General features: G+C 40.3%; 1 protein-coding gene across 2 annotated transcripts in view; it reads right to left on the bottom strand.

Moving 5' to 3' along the window:
* The window catches only part of elmo2 (engulfment and cell motility 2), a 132,792-nt gene that overhangs the window by 36,409 nt on the left and 76,813 nt on the right, over positions 1–19,570 (bottom strand). Inside the window, exon 1 of one of the 2 annotated variants that reach the window (XM_034166892.1) lies at positions 13,962–14,040. The exons of the other annotated variant lie outside the window; for it this stretch is intronic. The gene's annotated coding sequence lies outside the window, so the exon portion shown is untranslated. Of the gene's footprint in view, positions 1–13,961; positions 14,041–19,570 lie in introns of those variants that run through there. 2 annotated transcript variants of the gene reach the window in all.

Raw genomic sequence — 19,570 nt, 5'->3', positions numbered from 1 at the left:
GCATCCAGAAAGAATTCATAGTGCTTCACTTTTTCCACATTTTATGTCACAGCCTTATTCCAAAATGGAGTAAGTACATTTTTTTACCTTAAATTTCTACACACAACACCCCATGATGACAACATGAATTCTTTTTTATTATTTTTGCAAATTTATTAAAAATAAAAAATAATAAATTACGTGTACATAAGTATTTACACCCTTGGTCAAGTTTTCTGAATATGATGTCACAAGCTTGGTGCACCTATCTTCAACCAGATTTACCCATTCCTCTTTGCAGCACCTCTAAAGCTCCATCAGGTTGGATTGGGAGCATCAGTGTACAGCCATTTTCAGACCTCTCCAGAGATGTTTAAGAGTCCTGGTAGATCCAAACTTCTTCCATTTATGGATGATGGAGGCCACTGTGCTCACTGGGACCTTCAAAACTGCAGGAAGGTTTCTGTACCCATCCCCAAATTTGTGCCTCGAGACAATCCTGTCTTGAAGGTCTACAGACAATTCCCTTGACTTCATTCTTTGTTTGTGCTCTGACATGCACTGTCAACTGTGGGATCTTATATGTAGACAGGTGTGTGCCTTTTCAAATCATGTCCAGTCAACTGAATTTACCCCAGGTGGACTCAAATTAAGCTGTAGAAACATCTCAAGGATGATCAGTGGAAACAGGATGCACCTGAGCTCAATTTTGAGCTTCATGGGAAAGGTTGTAAATACTTATGTAATCTGATTTCTTAGTTTTTATTTTTAATGAAGTTGCAAAAATCTAAAACAAAAAAAAAAAACAAAAAAAAACAAAAATTCACATTGTCCTTATGTGGTATTGCGTGCAGAATTTGAGAAAAAAATTAATTTCATCCTTTTCGAAATGAGGCTATAAATAAAACGTGGAAAAATGGAAGTTCGGTGAAACCTTCCAGATGCACTCTATGTTTATGTTTTTTCCTCTTTATGACACTTTTTTTGATAGATGCGACTAATATACTCCGTTGCAACATGCAGTCCGAACAGTACGGTACATAGAAATTATTGAGTCATACTGCTATCTGTCTTTACTAAGGGGTTATATTTCCCATTGACAGGGCCTGATATTTTGAAGTTGGCCTTTTATGGTCTGTCTTGTCCTCTTTTCCTCTCTCTTTACTGTAAAACATTTGTGAGGGCTGTTCAAATCACATGGTTGTCAACAGCAACAGCAGTGTTTCTTAACATTTTTTAAATAATGCTTTTATAATTTTTTAACTGGCCAATGAATAAATTTAAATTGTAACTCCGCATGAAAAAGCAAATTGGGATATAGCAATGTCAGTAATTTATTTTCTGAGCTCATACCTCCTCTGCTGCACTTAGCTCACTAGGTTTGATACAGTTCTCCCTCTGTGGTCAGTATCAGATCCTGCTGTTCAACAATGTTCCAATACATATCACTGTATAATATACAATGAAAAATATAACGATTTAAATGCCATTATGCGATTCTAGCCAGCATTTCAGACAGTTTTCACTCAGCACTGTAAATCTGCTTTTGGAATGAAAAGTCGTGTAGTTAGGTTGGTGCACCAGATACTTTACATATTTCCCAGTGAAACAAAACTCAAATCACAACAAAATCTGTTTCTACAGCAACCACTTGAGGTTCTTATTCTCTGATGACTGCTCAGGGTTTAAGTAGTTATCAAAAAATCAAAAATAAATAAATGAAAGAAGATTTCATCTAAGTATTGGAATCACTAATTTAAATAAAAGACAACGGACATGCACACAGAACAATATTCTTATATTCACACAACAGTTCTATGACGTGCACATCCAATTATAGCTGTTTGGAGCTCAATAAGACTAAAACTACAGTCACAGAAGACATTGCCCGTCTTATCTGCATATCTCCAGCTCTAATTTACAAACTACTGTTCCAAATTTAATATTTTGTTAAAACAGCCAATGCACAAAATGCATACAAAACATCTGCACTGTGACTTTCTTGGAATAAGAGAGACAAAAGATGAAAGAAATAGCAATAGAATGCAAAAAAAAATCTTTGTAATGTTTTAGTGAGAGCTCAGTCTATTGTGTGTATATACACAGGGTGGGCCAATAAAATGTTAAAATGTTTTGATCGTGCACAAGTTTTGAAATGAGAACTTATTCGAAAATTTTATTTACAGACTTGTAACAGAAGCATCAAATTAACATTTGATACCAAAGGTTTCCCACTTTGTCTCTTGTTTTCCACACAATTCAATAATTGATGACATGTTCAATTCACACTCCTCTTCTTACATTACAGCTGCAACCGCACATTGAAGTTTGTGATGACACTGCCACACATCTCAAGAGGGATTCTCCGAATTAATGATGATGCTGGTCTTCACGGTCTCAATGGTCTTTAGGTTGTTGCAGTGCACGCTCTAATTGTATGAATTGAAAAAGTGGTAACATTTTATTGGCCCACCCTGTATATATAATAGATAGATAGTTATTCAAAATAATCGTTTTACTTTAGTTAATTTTAAACTTTATTATAAAAGCCAAAATCAAACACCTATAAAATTTATTTTAATGACCTCTCATGGCTCTCCTGCAGTACATCATAGCAAATCAGGGTGCTTCAGCCCACAGTTTGGGCATCACTGGTTTAAAGAATGCATCAGTCAAATGGCCCATGTGAGACCTCGGCCACTGAGACTGAGAGTAGCTTATACAGTAATGAGGTTGCAGGACAGAGGTGCCTAATGACGTTAATACCTTTGGCAGGGAACAATGATGCCAGTCTTTAGGGTCCAGGTGCTTCATATTTTGCTGTGTGATTATGAGGACATGAATGCTAAAGAGTGACCCAAAACTTCAACTGGATGTCATTAGCAATAAATCCCTGCCAACAAGCACTGGGTAACGTTATGTTAAACAGTTACTTAGCCAGATACAGGTAAGGTGTAACTACTGTATTATGTTGGGGTCAAGTGCACCTTGGTTTCAGTGCAGAAGGTTCCCAGTTCAAGCCCCACCCCTACTGCATTTCTCTATGTAATGTAGAGTTGCGTCAATTAGGATATCCGGTGTAAAACCTGTGCCAAATCAACATGCAGATCCACCCTGGTAACCCCAAGTGAAAACAAGTTGAGCAGCCGAAGGGACTTACTTACTTACCTATGGCTATTTGGTGTACTTCGTCAAGCGTAATTCAGCAAGCATGTGCACAGTGCTGAGGACCAGATCAAGTGTAAAATGTCAAGCGGATGCCCACGTATCGCCTGGCTGCCAACGAGAGACAGATATTTCTGGGTGTTGGTGTGGACCAGTTGTCTTCCTGGGCATATGCTTACCAGGACCATGGTGGGTGCGAATGATGTGACGTGCACCAGTACATGCTCCCACAACACCACCACCAGAACATGCTCGCAAGATACACCTGTTGCATCCTTCATGTCAGCCGCTTCACAAGCAACCTTTGAAATGGGACAGCCTAGTCTCACCATATATGACATAGTAATTGGTCAACGACTGCAGGCTTAAGGTGCCCTGACACTTGCACGACTTTGATTCGCCCACTTGTACGCACATTGTTGTGACAATCCCGCCTGCTGTGTTCCCAGCTGGATGCCGTGCTTTGTTCCACTGGCTGCCACGCGTTGAGTGCTGGGCGCTGCGTATATAAAATAATTATTCTGTAGCGCATTAATCATTTTCTGTTCAAGCTGACTGTTGAAAATAGCTCTAATTGCTTCCGGAATCACAGAGAAGCGCTCCAGCTGTTGCTTTTCCCGCGCACACGTGCTTAATGAGGTGGAGAATGTATTTGGAGCCGTTTAAAAAGGTAATTATTTGTCATGTTTATATTGTAATAGTTTGGTAAAACAGTTGCATGTTCATCCCTTCTTGTGTGCAGTTGTAAAAGTATGTTTATGATAGATTTAATATTTCCTTATAATCATTCAGACGAGGTGCGCTCTGATGCGGTCTGCTGACGCAATCACTCGCACTCACATGCTGTGTTTTTGACTTGTTTGTGTAATGTTCACGTGAAGTTCACATAATTAATGCTTGATGGAGATTTAAACATTTTAAAATTTCTTTGCGCACTTGCACCGAAGCTGCGCACAGTTTACACCAGTTTACAATGGGTTTGAGATGAGTTTACTCTCGTGCATGGCAAAGTGTGTGCAAGTATACGGATCAAAGTTGTGCAGTGTCTGGGGCTTTTACTCTCGTAAATCTAGTGGGGAAAAAATGGTCATAAAAATACTGGTCAAAAAATAAAGGGTTTGGGGCTTGACAGTGTAATATACTGTTGTCAATATGTATTTGTGTAATATTATATATCATCTTTCTGTGTGTATACTGTGTAATCTATTCTACTGCATTTATTGTTATTCTGCACAGGACTTGACTTCCGTGTTTTGGTCATTATTTTTCTTTACCTTATTTTTGCATACTTGCACTGTTGTGTTGCTGTAACATTGTAATTTCCCATCGTAGGCTATTAAAGGATTATCTTATCATGATTACCAAGTGCCACAATTTATCTGATTTATCTTTCATGTAGTATTTGCGCAGTGCAGTCTTCTTCCCAGGTGTGACTGACTCATCTCTAACAGACGTTTACTGTATCGTCATGGTTTGACTGTTCTGATCTCACTCAATAAACATTGTATAATAACCTCAGCAGAAGTTCAAAGGAAAGCATGTACTATTTTGAGTGAGCGGGTCATTCCAGCAAAGACTGTTAGACTGAATCCAGAACAAGACAGTGAGCAGACAGACGCCTCATCATGAGATTATGCAACAAACATTCAGCACTAAGTGCCCTTCACACACAGAGTACGAATAAGTACAAATCAGGGCGAATCATGGTGGAACAACTCATATGAGCGAACCACGAAACATCGAGCCGACGGGGAGATTGGAACAATCTCGCTACGATGGTTCGTGCACCGCGACGGTGTCATGCACGAGCGTGCAGGAAACTGTTGCAGTGGGAAGACAGTGCAAGCAGCTGGAGCATGTGTCACCACATCACTGCGCTGATGTGGAGAACAATAAAATAAAACCAGCTGTATACTTAGCCCAATGTCACTGGGTTGATATAAATAATAATAAAAGGGGATGCAGTTGTTATGGGGTAGGGGTCCGGACGGGATTCGACCATTACAGGTGATGGACTTAAACACTAGGAGCAAGGAACAGAGCTGGCTGTGAATGCAAAGAGACTTATTTACAATAAACAATGAACTACTGCTGCACTGGTTAGGCTGGCCTGCTGAGCCAAGACAGGGCCCGCTTGTAGTAGTGGAACATCTGGGAGCCTGCAGTGCACACATGGACAGACTTGGGAGTCTGAGACAAGCAGGAATCCTGGGGTATATGGGAACTGGAATCTGGAGCCAGATGGGTGCACAGAGCCGACAACGGGAACTTGGAGAACGGAGGTGAGGGCTTGCACTCATAACACTGAAGCCTTTAACAACAAGCAGGTCACTGTAGGCTTAAAACAGGAATGTTCACTGTTTTGGAAATAATGTTCACAGTCTAGGAAATAAGGTTTGTTGTTCAGGAATAGTTCACAGTTCATGTGTATCATCAGAGGTCAGTGCTGCGCGTCTGGACGCAGTTCCAATTAAGCAGGACTTGACTTTAGAAATGACTTGGAAAGTTTCTTAGTGGTTCAATATCAGAGTTCATACACATCTAGGGAAAACAGTTCTTGTAAACAGTTCTTGGTACTAGTTCTTGGAACAGTTCTTGGAAAACAGTTCCTCGTCAGCACAGTCACTGACAGGAACAGTGTGAGAGCGGGATCTCACAGAACATGAAGAAAATTAACTGAAGCGTGGCAGAGCTATGCACTCTGTAGCTGAGAGCTGACAAAGTTCAACAGTGACATGGTGCAGCCAGGAGCATATGCAACATGGAAGCCGTGCAGGAGAGTGTCTGGAAGCACCAGAGAAATCACAAGCTCTAATACGGGAATTAGAGTTGGCCAGATTACCTTGAAATGAGCTGCGGATTCACCCTTTCATTTGAACTGTCCATGATAATGTTGAAATAACACAAATGACATGGAAGTAGGACCTGGAATGATTTTCCTTTTAATAGTAAACCAAATTATGCATTAACTCAGACAATTACACTACTACATGAAATTCATGAAGCTTGAAAAGACTCTAAAGTATTTCAAAAACTACAGCTAACAGCTTGTGGAATATTTTGAAAATTATGGTAAAATGATATACCTTATAGTTAAAAAAGTCGCATATTCTTGTGTAAATTACTGTAAATCCATTCAAAGCTATGCTTTTTTTGTTCCATTGAAAGAAAGTCTAGATTAATTTTTAAAAAAGTCACATAACATGTCTGAAATCCTGTATGCACAGCACATGTTATTTTCCAGAGACATAAAATTCTTTTTTTTTTTATATTAACCAGTAACGTCCCATTCAGATTACTAATCTCTTTTTCAAGGGAGTCCTGGTCAGACAGCAGCACAGATCACAACAATTTCAAGACCTAAAAGCATTTTTTATACAATATACAGCTATTTTAAAGCATTTACAATCATGGATTTCATTTCCAAACCTTTCATTTCTTACAATATTTCCTGAGGGCACAAGATGCAGTTTGCTTTTCCCGCTTCTTTTAGCTTTCGGATGTGTTCAATTCAAGCCAGCGACAATTCCACGGCTTCAGATTCAGATTCAGACAACTTTATTGATCCCTAAAAGGGCAATTCACACCTCAGACAAATATACAGCAATTAACCCACAATTATTACTAGGTGAACGTAATAATGGCACACATCAGAATTAAAGCAAGCGCTAAACTTTGAAACAGTCCATCATCCGAATTGAGGAAATGTGAGTGTGTGTGTGTGTGTGTGTGGGGGGGGGGGGGGGGGGCAGAAACCCGTGATCGTGCAGCCAGATTGGGGGGGAACGGGGAGCTGCTGCAGCTAAAGCCGCACTGCGCCCCTTGTCCTTACTAAACTTTTTCAAACCACCTTTCTCGTAAGCCTCCCTCTGTCCGACTTTGTTCCATGACACAGACATGCCCCAAAATCTTCTTTTAAAAACTTGATGGCTCTAAAGTTTGTGATGTCCACAGCTCTTTTAGCTTCAGCACACAGCGCGCCGTAACAACCAACCAGTCCGCTTTATGACAACTGTTGTAACGCCACGCTTTGAGTAAGCCATTTTTCTCCGCGGAACTCCACGGATGAAGGACACTGATCTGTATTAGATCAGTGTCCGCAGACTTATAAAACTTGTGGCGATGTTGTAAAAAAGTACGCTTTGCAATAGGCATTTACAAACTCAGTGACGATCATGATTACAGAGTATCAAATCAAATCAAATCAATTTTATTTATATAGCGCCAAATCACAACAACAGTTGCCCCAAGGCGCTTTATATTGCAAGGCAAAAGCCATACAATAATCACAGAAAAACCCCAACGGTCAAAACGACACCCTATGAGCAAGCACTTGGCAACAGTGGGAAGGAAAAAACTCCCTTTTAACAGGAAGAAACCTCCAGCAGAACCAGGCTCAGGGAGGGGCAGTCTTCTGCTGGGACTGGTTGGGGCTGAGGGGAGAGAATCAGGAAAAAGACATGCTGTGGAAGACAGCAGAGATCAATCACTAATGATTAAATGCAGAGTGGTGCATACAGAGCAAAAAGAGAAAGAAACACTCAGTGCATCATGGGAACCCCCCAGCAGTCTAAGTCTATAGCAGCATAACTAAGGGATGGTTCAGGGTCACCTGAACCAGCCCTAACTATAAGCTTTAGCAAAAAGGAAAGTTTTAAGCCTAATCTTAAAAGTAGAGAGGGTGTCTGTCTCCCTAATCCGAATTGGGAGCTGGTTCCACAGGAGAGGAGCCTGAAAGCTGAAGGCTCTGCCTCCCATTCTACTCTTAAAAACCCTAGGAACTACAAGTAAGCCTGCAGTCTGAGAGCAAAGCGCTCTACTGGGGTGATATGGTACTAAGAGGTCCCTAAGATAAGATGGGACCTGATTATTCAAAACCTTATAAGTAAGAAGAAGAATTTTAAATTCTATTCTAGAATTAACAGGAAGCCAATGAAGAGAGGCCAATATGGGTGAAATATGCTCTCTCCTTCTAGTCCCCGTCAGTACTCTAGCTGCAGCATTTGAAATAACTGAAGGCTTTTCAGGGAACTTTTAGGACAACCTGATAATAATGAATTACAATAGTCCAGCCTAGAGGAAATAAATGCATGAATTAGTTTTTCAGCATCACTCTGAGACAAGACCTTTCTAATTTTAGAGATATTGCGCAAATGTAAAAAGCAGTCCTACATATTTGCTTAATATGCGCATTGAAGGACATATCCTGATCAAAAATGACTCCAAGATTTCTCACAGTATTACTAGAGGTCAGGGTAATGCCATCCAGAGTAAGGATCTGGTTAGACACCATGTTTCTAAGATTTGTGGGGCCAAGTACAATAACTTCAGTTTTATCTGAATTTAAAAGCAGGAAATTAGAGGTCATCCATGTCTTTATGTCTGTAAGACATTCCTGCAGTTTAACTAATTGGTGTGTGTCCTCTGGCTTCATGGATAGATAAAGCTGGGTATCATCTGCGTAACAATGAAAATTTAAGCAATGCTTTCTAATAATGCTGCCTAAGGGAAGCATGTATAAAGTGAATAAAATTGGTCCTAGCACAGAACCTTGTGGAACTCCATAATTAACCTTAGTCTGTGAAGAAGACTCCCCATTTACATGAACAAATTGTAATCTATTAGATAAATATGATTCAAACCACCACAGCACAGTGCCTTTAATACCTATGGCATGCTCTAATCTCTGTAATAAAATTTTATGGTCAACAGTATCAAAAGCAGCACTGAGGTCTAACAGGACAAGCACAGAGATGAGTCCACTGTCTGAGGCCATAAGATGATCATTTGTAACCTTCACTAATGCTGTTTCTGTACTATGATGAATTCTGAAACCTGACTGAAACTCTTCAAATATACCATTCCTCTGCAGATGATCAGTTAGCTGTTTTACAACTACCCTTTCAAGAATTTTTGAAAGAAAAGGAAGGTTGGAGATTGGCCTATAATTAGCTAAGATAGGTGGGTCAAGTGATGGCTTTTTAAGTAATGGTTTAATTACTGCCACCTTAAAAGCCTGTGGTACATAGCCAACTAATAGACTGATCATATTTAAGATTGAAGCATTAATTAATGGTAGGGCTTGGGGTCTAATAGACATGTTGATGGTTTGGAGGAAGTGACTAATGAAAATAACTCAGACAGAACAATCGGAGAGAAAGAGTCTAACCAAATACCAGCATTACTGAAAGCAGCCAAAGATAACGATATGTCTTTGGGATGGTTATGAGTAATTTTTTCTCTAATAGTTAAAATTTTATTAACAAAGAAAGTCATGAAGTCATTACTAGTTAAAGTTAAAGGAATACTCAGCTCAATAGAGCTCTGACTCTTTGTCAGCCTGGCTACAGTGCTGAAAAGAAACCTGGGGTCGTTCTTATTTTCTTCAATTAGTGATGAGTAGTAAGATGTCCTAGCTTTACGGAGGGCTTTTTTTTATAGAGCAACAGACTCTTTTTCCAGGCTAAGTGAAGATCTTCTAAATTAGTGAGACGCCATTTCCTCTCCAACTTACGGGTTATCTGCTTTAAGCTACGAGTTTGTGAGTTATACCACAGAGTCAGGCACTTCTGATTTAAGGTTCTCTTTTTCAGAGGAGCTACAGCATCCAAGGTTGTGCTCAATGAGGATGTCAAACTATTGACGAGATAATCTATCTCACTCACAGAGTTTAGGTAGCTACTCTGCACTGTGTTGGTATACGGCATTGGAGAACATAACAAAGAAGGAATCATATCCTTAAACCTAGTTACAGCGCTTTCCGAAAGACTTGTACTGTAATGAAACTTATTCCCCACTGCTGGGTAGTCCATTAAAGTAAATGTAAATGTTATTAAGAAATGATCAGACAGAAGGGGGTTTTCAGGGAATACTGTTAAGTCTTCAATTTCCATACCATAAGTCAAAACAAGATCTAAAGTATGATTAAAGTGGTGGGTGGACTCATTTACATTTTGAGCAAAGCCAACTGAGTCTAATAATAGATTAAATGCAGTGTTGAGGCTGTCATTCTCAGCATCTATGTGGATGTTAAAATCGCCCACTATAATTATCTTATCTGAACTAAGCACTAAGTCAGACAAAAGGTCTGAAAATTCACAGAGAAACTCACAGTAACGACCAGGAGGACGATTTTTTTTTTTTTTTTCCAGCTTGCACTCGGCCGAGACAGACACATTTTTCTCTTCTCCCTCCCTCATCTTTCCTGCTTCTGTGGCGTGTTGTCTGTGAGGCTGCAGCTTTGCTCTTCTGGAAAACGACAAAAATGGATCTGTTAAAGTGGTCTCTGAACGCAATTGACACTATTTTTTCCACAAGACATTCGGGGGCGGAGGACCCGACCTGTCCTGCCGGGATGCATGTGATGAGTTACGTGATGGACTCGTGGTGGAGATGGCAGGTCATGTGCCTTTACACGCTTTCTGTGGAGGACGTCGAAGATGTGTATATATTTGGCTTGGTGGTGACCGGCTTTCTGCTGTGTGGAGCGGGCATGGCGCTGGTTTACCGGAAAATTAAGAAGGTGGAAGCAGCAATAATTGGGCCATCCAGGCTGCCCCACATCATTGATTCGATTGGGAAGGCAGTGGCTGCGCAGTCGGTGGGTGTTAAGCGCACGCTGGAAAACATCTCGGGCAGGATTGCAGCTTTGGAAAACCGCTTTGACCATCAGTAAAGACCACATCCTACATTCAGATGTATTGAGAGCCACTCTGTTCTCAGAACTGTGGAATCTTTCAGGCATCTGCTAATCTGGATATTCATTTGGCTTCCCCAAACACAGCTGCACTTCTAGGCCGCTGTGATAAAAAAACCTCCTCAAGAAGATCAACACTTAAGCCTCGCTCCCTGGTCATCCCCCTCCCCTCAGCTTCTCCAGCTCTGATGTTGACTGTGGACAGTGGACTGCTCAGGGCTGAGCCCCTCCCCCTTCCAGGATTGTCAGACAAGGCCGTTGATGGCGCCTAATAGGCTGCCTCCTCTGATAAACTGGACTTTCAAATCTCGGTTGTCGTCCTGCGTCCTTGTTTGTCTGTGTGATTATTGTTTTTCTGTGCTGATGGGGTTTTTTTTCTCATTGCTGCTGTGTAACGCAGCGGCTATGAGGGTTTTTTTCTCTTCCTTACCTCATGTGTGCTTTTTATATGTGTTTATGTACCGGGCCGGCTTATGTTTGTTGTGTGTTATGTGTGTGTCGTTTGTTATGGGTCGGTCTTGGTTTGCTCAGCCCTGCTGTTGACCAAGGCAGGGATGTACATCTGGAGCTGGTCCCCGGGCGCCTAATGGCGACTTCTGCTCCTAATTGGCAATTAGGATGAGTTAAATGCAGTAGACACATTTCATTGTGCAGGGAACATGTTCCTTTGTGCATATGACAATAAAATGCTTTTGAATCCTTGAATCCTTTGAACAAATAAATGGTTTTTGGGACTTCCAATTTGGATGGACAAGACTAAGAGTCAAGCTTTCAAATGAATTAAAGCTCTGTCTGGGTTTTTGATTAATTAATAAGCTGGAGAGGAAGATTGCTGATAATCCTCCCCCTCGGTCCATGCTACGAGCATTCTGACAGTTAGTGTGACTCGGGGGTGTTGACTCATTTAAACTAACATATTCATCCTGCTGTAACCAGGTTTCTGTAAGGCAGAATAAATCAATATGTGATCAATTATTATATCATTTACTAACAGGGACTTAGAAGAGAGAGACCTAATGTTAATAGACCACATTAACGGTTTAGTCTGTGGTGCAGTTGAAGGTGCTATATTATTTTTTCTTTTTGAATTTTTATGCTTAAATAGATTTTTACTGGTTGTTGGTGGTCTGGGAGCAGGCACCGTCTCTACGGGGATGGGGTATTGGAGGGATGGCAGGGGAAGAGAAGCTGCAGAGAGGTGTGTAAGACTACAACTCTGCTTCCTGGTCCCAACCCTGGATAGTCACAGTTTGGAGGGTTTAATAAAATTGGCCAGATTTCTAGAAATGAGAGCTGCTCCATCCAAAGTGGGATGGATGCCGTCTCTCCTAACAAGACCAGGTTTTCCCCAGAAGCTTTGTCAATTATCTATGAAGCCCACCTCATTTTTTTTTGTACAACACTAACCCCCCCCCCCCCCCACCCAACCTCTCCCCATGATGAATCCATGGAATTCCTCAGATCCACGTAGCTTTCACAGCCCTGGTCTTTATCAAACAGTAAAGAGTGTCTAATGACACAAAGAACTGTGCCGTAAAACCGCACAGGAACACACATTCATGTCTGTGTGTATGCGATACATGTGTGTATGCGGTGCGTGTGTGCACGGTGCGATGTTACGGTGCAAACAAAAAGACACTCAGGTATGTGTTTGTGCATACGCTGTTACAGTGCAAACGAAAAGACGTTCATTTCCACAGCAATGTGAACAGGAAATGGATAAATGTGCTGTGAGCAGATTTAAAACTGAACTTATCGTAAGTCAGCATTGGACTGCTATGTCACTTTTAGGAAACGTTCCACATAGAAAGTAATCCACAAGAGGTCAGCGTTGTGCTCAGAAAGTCCATTTGAGAATCCACTGATAAACCTGGAGGAGGAACAGTCCCAAACAGCTGACTGAGCTCTGAAAAGAGACTTAAACAAAACAATCTATCGTCTGATCCCAAAACCTGGTCCTGGCAGGACTGTAGCAGAAAGGATCCACGAAAACAGCCCATCCAGAGGAAGAAGCCACTGTGCCTTCAGCCAGCAGGAAAGGAGGGAGGTTACTAGGTGACTGCTGCCTCAGCCACAGCGTGGGCCTATTAGCCCTGCTTCTCACCCAAAGTTACGTGTGGCATAAATCTGTCTCAAGATACAGTGGGTATTCAAACATGTCATTGTGTGGTATGCTCATTTCACATACGACCGTCAGTTCAGTGGTTGAAGAAGCAGTTTACTCACATTTTGTGACCTTATGGTGACATTAATGAGCTTGTTAGCTGTGTTCCTTTAAACAGTATGCCTTATAAATTAATAATACAGCCATTAAATCCATGTTGCTTCTTATATACTTATACTTATTATATATAAGTGTGACTTATATATAAATTTCTCTAAAGAGGTATTTTGGACTAATGGACTTATACTCCCATGCGACTTGGGAGTGCTCTGAAATATGGCAGTGAGAACTTTTCACCAAAACACACTGATATCATAATATTAGCATGTAGCTTACAATGATCACTGCCTAAAATGAAACTTGTAATTGCACGTGATTGACATGAAGTTCTATCTTGTGTTGTTCGGTGAGATCCACCAGCATTTTGATCGACAGGATCACCATGAATGCGCACGATAAAAGGGAATGTTTGTGGTCAAAAAAATATTTCACAGCAAAGCAGTAAATATATAAAAGTTGTGATAATTTGACTGTTAAGGAATGAAGAGATTTTACTTGGCACCTGTTATGAAAACAACCAGCCTGAGCTTCATAAGTTCTGCACTGGAAATCATTAAATTTCACAAATTCCATTATACTCTTGTCATATAAGCATAAAAAAATCACCTTCAAGATTAAATTAGCTCAACAGTTCCTATATGGGCATTTTTAGATCTAAAAAGTAAAATTTACTTGTAATAATAGTTTTACTGATGCGCAAAGCTGCAAAGTTTACACTGACCTTCATCTCTGGGTGGAGGTGCTTAAGTGAACTTTTGTCTAAATATTTGTTCAGTTATCGCAAGTCATATCATCATTGCAATACTGAATAGTGATATCGCACGTCACGGGTTCTGCTCACATTGTGCAGGCCCACTATTAAGTCATTAAATTGTGTAGTGAGTACAGGGAACTGACCTGCCGTCTGTCCTCTGGTGCCTTCAAGAAAAGAGCATTGATGAGGGCGATGGCGTATGTTTGGATCTCCTGGTTTGACCTGAAGAGATTCAAGCAATTTAACAACCTGTTAGAAGCATCAAGCTCCACAAATCTCCAAACAAGCTACAAAACACATCTTATTACGGTTAGTCTTATTTTATTCCAATCTTGCATCTTTACACTTTTACCACTTTCAGCACTAAAACGCAGGGTGAGGGCAGGAATTTTATAAGCACAAGATTAATTACAAATGCGTATTCTCGCCGTGAGTGGCTCTCTCGAGGGAGTTAAGATGGTGTTGTAAGTGGATCTGTGCGATTATCTGCACATCTTAAACCTTTTGACCTGGCTGACTCGAAAATACTTTGCAAGGCAGAGTGTGACTTGATCCTGCTCTCAAATCATTTCGTTCAAGGTCCACAATAAGACTGCCAATTTTGTTTTTTTAAATGATCCATAACAATTCAAAGGTATATTACTGACATTTTCACTCCTATCTCCAATGGTATGCCTAATCGTCCACAACAAAAACAGTCTCCATGTCCTCAGTCATGTCTAACAATTAAAAACTACCCATATCAGCATTGTTATCAGATCTTTGTTACCATCTCTGTTGCATACATCGCGAGTGATGCCTTGCATACAACATCACGAGTCTCCATTCTGCATGATTTTCTGCCAGCCTGCATATATCCACCATGTTACTCAAACAAGACTGTTTCTGGATTTCATCTTGATAACATTGGAAAGCCTACCTCTGTGACACTGACCTTCTAATCTGCCTTGCCTGAGCAAGTCAACTTCTCAATGTTGTTTCTACTCTGCCTTGCAACATGTTCAAAGTGTCTCAGGATCGTTCTTCTAATTAATTTCAGAAATTGTTAACTTATCCTATTCTCTTCTATAATGCTTCCATTGGTCCTGTGTTCAATATAATATTCTCACAATGGTCTCCTTCAGCACAACATTTGAATGCTGGAATTAAACCCTTGTCAGCCTTGTAAATCATCCAGTTTTCACACATGAATGTTGAAATTGAGGAAAATCAGTGCATTCATTAACCAGCAGAATTTTTGTAGCCTTTGAACATTTTTCCATAGTTTTCTCAGGTGACCTCTAACGTATCTGCAAAGACAATGCTCCACCACATTTCCTTTTGATATTCTCTAGTGATCTTGATGTGAATTCATTCCAGAATTCCTTTGTCTAAAGGGACATTCTTTGGATCTGCTGGAGTATGGAGTACTGGCACATCTTTGGTTTTCACTTAATTCAAATTAAGACAATATCCTGCTCTAATATTGATCATTTCTGTTGATCAAGTTCCCTGTGATAAGCAGGGCAAGCATGGGCTTAATCAGTCAGTGGGTCTGCAAAATTTCTGCAAGTTACTGTGTTAAAACTACCGGGAGCAACTGAGAATTAACAACCTTGCCTGAGGGTCCTGAGTGATTTTACATTCTTAAAGGGATTTGAATCGATGAGCCTTTGGTCACAAACCCATTGACTTCACCACTTCTTTGATGGTCAGTCGGTAGCAACCTGCCAACAACTGTCATTGGTGCCTCTGTCTGCTGATGCCAGACACTAGGAAGGAAGGCGTCCACTACCAATGGAATGCTGACCACCAGCTCTTCGCAGTATGTTAGTTAGAGCTACTCCAGAGTTCACCCATTGTGGTACACAACTACAACAATGAAAGCATGCGGCATGAGTGCAATGTGAGGACCAGTGACCTGAGTCACTGCTTTGAAGGAGGGACTCAAAGATGCTACACTTTCTGCTAACACTCACTTTGTATATTTATGTAGGTTATGCACTAATCAAGTAATTGTGACTTGAAAACAGTTAGACATAAGTTCCTCACTAAAGAAGTGGAAATTCTTTAACAGGCATGGTAGGCTGCAACCTTTGATTGCTCTCTGACTTTGCTATACTATTCGTATAAGAACAGTGTGTATATTTTAAAACAGGGTTTTGTACAGATCAACAACTGCTGGAATCAAATATCTGACAGAGTAAGAGAGGAGTGCACCCCCCGTGGCATCCCAATGGGAATGTGCCTCAGCACCACTCCAGTGTCCATCTCATGTGGCTTAAACTGAGAGTAAATCTATTCCAGTGTTACAACATCTATTAGAGACTCTGTGGCATATCAAACTGGTGCTTATACATAGTTTTTGCATGTTGAGTAAGATGACAAGACTCATAGTTAGTGCTTACTTCATGTTACCGAAGCTCCTGCACTCACCCATTAAATAGAAGAGCAACTCTTAAAAAAGATTCCTAAAACAGTAACATCTCCTAATTTCCACAGTTACTCCATAGTCCCAATATCAGAGTGCATGAAGCCCCTGTGCATGTGTGTGTGCTCACACTTGCAGGTGTCGATGAGTTGTCCCACGGTGATTTCCTGAGACACTCGGTGGTAAGATTGTGGCCTGTTCAGGGACCATGCTCTCCAGAATGGCCAGGGAGCGCTGCAGAATGGGACACATCACCATTGGCTGGTTCACGTAACCTGCAATCTGAGGAGGGAACACACATACAAATATTGTGATGATAAATCAAACGCTGAACACAAATCTTACAGCCCATATTTATCATGTTGGAACGTAGACTCCTTTTGATTTTTGTTTTTTTTTTCTTTCTCACTCTTGAGCTGTGGCATTTTCACAAACAATGTGGGTCCAGTGTTTCTTTTTGAACTCATTTAACAGTGCTGTAATTGGCCCTCCTATTATTTTTATCTTAACCACGCAATCAGCTGACAGCAGCGCCATGTTAAAAACGGCCTGCTGCCCGCATCAATTAAAGTCAATAGTCACAGAAGGTGTCACGCATCACAATTTGACATCTACTCAACATATTTGGTCTCCTTTCGACATAACAGAAGTTGAACAGTCTGATTCCTCTTTCTGCTATAATCAAATATCCAGTCACCCCTGCAACAAAACTGAAGAATGGTGGGCAAACATGGCAGCGACTCTGAGCTGGATATAGGTGCAGAGGCGTGTGTAAATAAAAAGTGGTGTAACACTGTGGTTGTAAGAAAGACCATGTTTATACCAGACACTGAACTTCTGTTTCATTGTGGCCCTATTTTTTGACGAGGGAATCCCCGCAACTGTTTGTGATGCTTGTTTACATCTACCGGAACGCTGATGCTAATGTAGAAACTCAGGCAATCACAAACACGGTGTGACAGCTTCACGGGATTTCACTGGATGCACCAAACTTTGGCACAGGTGATTTTAACCATTGTAACCCAGGGACGTTTTTATGTGGTTTGAATAATATGTGACTTGCTCAACACGACTGGACCTTTGTTTTGGATCGGTTAAAGCAGCATATACATCCCTCAGTAGAGCAACACTCGGTGTGTCGGATCACAATGTTGGGTACTTGGCCCCATGCTACAAACTGATTCTGAAGAGGGTTTAGCCAGAACAACACTCAGTTCCAGTCTGGTCAGGAGATGCCATACAGTGTCTTCAGGATTGTTTTAGATGTACAGACTGGGACTGAAATTTTTTACAGCAAATTACAAGCTGTTCACCATCTACCTTTTCATAGAGACGTTTTTGTGATCGCATCCTAGGATTTAAGGAAAAACAAGGTGGAGACAGCTAAGAAAACAATCCGAATTAACAGAAATCTTTTAAAATACAAAAGACAAAATACAAGTTGTTTCTTTTTCTTATCAAAAAATGATGAGCAGATTTTTTTTTTTTTTTGCTTTCTCTTCATTTTTAAAATAGGCTAATAAAAAGATAAAATCACTGGCAAACAGAAAATATTAAAATGACCTGTTTTCTCTTATTCCAGACATATAAGTAGGGTGTTGGACTGCAACTGCCAACGCTGGGGGATTGTAATAGAACGGTGTCCTGTTAGTGTAGCAGATAACTGAAACAATCCTGCAAATGATGATATAAGCACCAAGGTTGGCACAAATACTCCTTAGACATTACTCTTTCGAAAAACCAACTAGCCACTTGAATTGTCAATAGGCGGCCAGGTAGGGGTCAATTTAAGATTACACGGGGGTCACAACTGAAAATGCTCCAATCAAATTGAAAACTACACTACATTATTTGTCTGATCATAACAATTCTAAAAAGGTATAGTTTGGACTATCTATGACTGAAGGTTCAGGAGTTATGGGGTAAAAAGAGCAAAAACTGACAAATGTCAGTTTCAGTTTGTACATGGGTCAAAAGTTAAAGCTGCTTCAATTTTTGTAAAACATGATGCAGATCATTGGTTGAGCTAATATGATTAATAAATGGAATAGTTTTGACTGTGTAGAATGCTTTGTCTCCAAAGCAAACGTCAAACAAGGTCAAAGTCCATTGGATTCTATGACGTGACATATGTTACGTTGTAACATGATAATTAAGCATGATACACGGTCCAAAACTATTCCTTTTATCATCATTCACTTGAGTCTCATGAATCTCACAAATTGCTCTATGAATATTAATGATGACAACATGCACACAATGCAATGCAACTTACTACAGCTTAAACCTTTGGGGTCCGAGGGCATTTTTGGACAGTTCACGCGCCTGGCATAAATGTTTTATTATTGCTGTTAACAGCTCTCCCTGCATCCCACAATCAAGTTTTATGTCTCTTTTTCAGGACAACCTGTGCTTTCAGAATATATATGTTTTTGTTGTGTTTTATAAGTGTAATAAAGGTTTACAAACAAAATTAAAAAAGAAAGAAAAAAGTAAAGCGAAAAATAATTTTCCACACACATTTATTCAAAACACACAGCAAACTATAATAAACAACTGTTTTGACACTTTACAAAGGTAATTTGAGGTCTTGTGTGAAAGACTGTACAACAGAAAGATTCAAACAATAAACACAAATGCACATTTTGAACAATATATACAAAATGGTCTATGCATTTTCTGTTTGTTTTTTTTGTCTTCATCTCAAAGCAATTTCTGTCTGCTATTACACAAAGGTTACAACACAAACTTCTACTCTGTTTTGGACTGTTCTGTGCTGCTCCTAAAGCAGCTTTCACGTCAGATTGTCATCAGAGGCTCTCCGTCTGCTTTCACTGATCGCTGTGCATAATGGCGCAGGGCGCACTGAGTATGTACTAATAGTATGTACTCATTGGAGCAGGGGCTATTCAAACAGCCCAACTAGTAACATATCACTCCTGAAAACGATCTTTGGCTTTTCACGTGAGGTAAATCTGCCCTACGATTGGATTTTGTAAAACCATGTGACGGTGAATCAATTCCGATTGGACACTCACATTGAGCACGTCATCACACAGCTTCTATGAGTAGTACTAAGATGGCTGATGTCTGGCTCAAAAGTCCGCAGAGTTAACTTTTCAGCAAAAAAAGTAAGTTTCTATCTCATATCATTAAAAAGTTATTTAGAATTTAGTAAAGCTTGGTCTTAGCCGTTGCATACGATGGCGTCGGCCCCAGAGGGTTAACTAAAGAGACATGAAATATACAATGACATGGCTAAAATTCTTCTTTATTACCCGTGTGTAGAATGGGTAACTCAGCTAGTTTCATAATAAAAGACAGGGGACCGATCAGAATGAG

The sequence above is a fragment of the Thalassophryne amazonica genome, chromosome 3 (assembly GCF_902500255.1).
Source record: "Thalassophryne amazonica chromosome 3, fThaAma1.1, whole genome shotgun sequence".
NCBI lineage: Eukaryota > Metazoa > Chordata > Actinopteri > Batrachoidiformes > Batrachoididae > Thalassophryne > Thalassophryne amazonica.
This window is presented reverse-complemented; position numbering and strand designations above follow the sequence as displayed.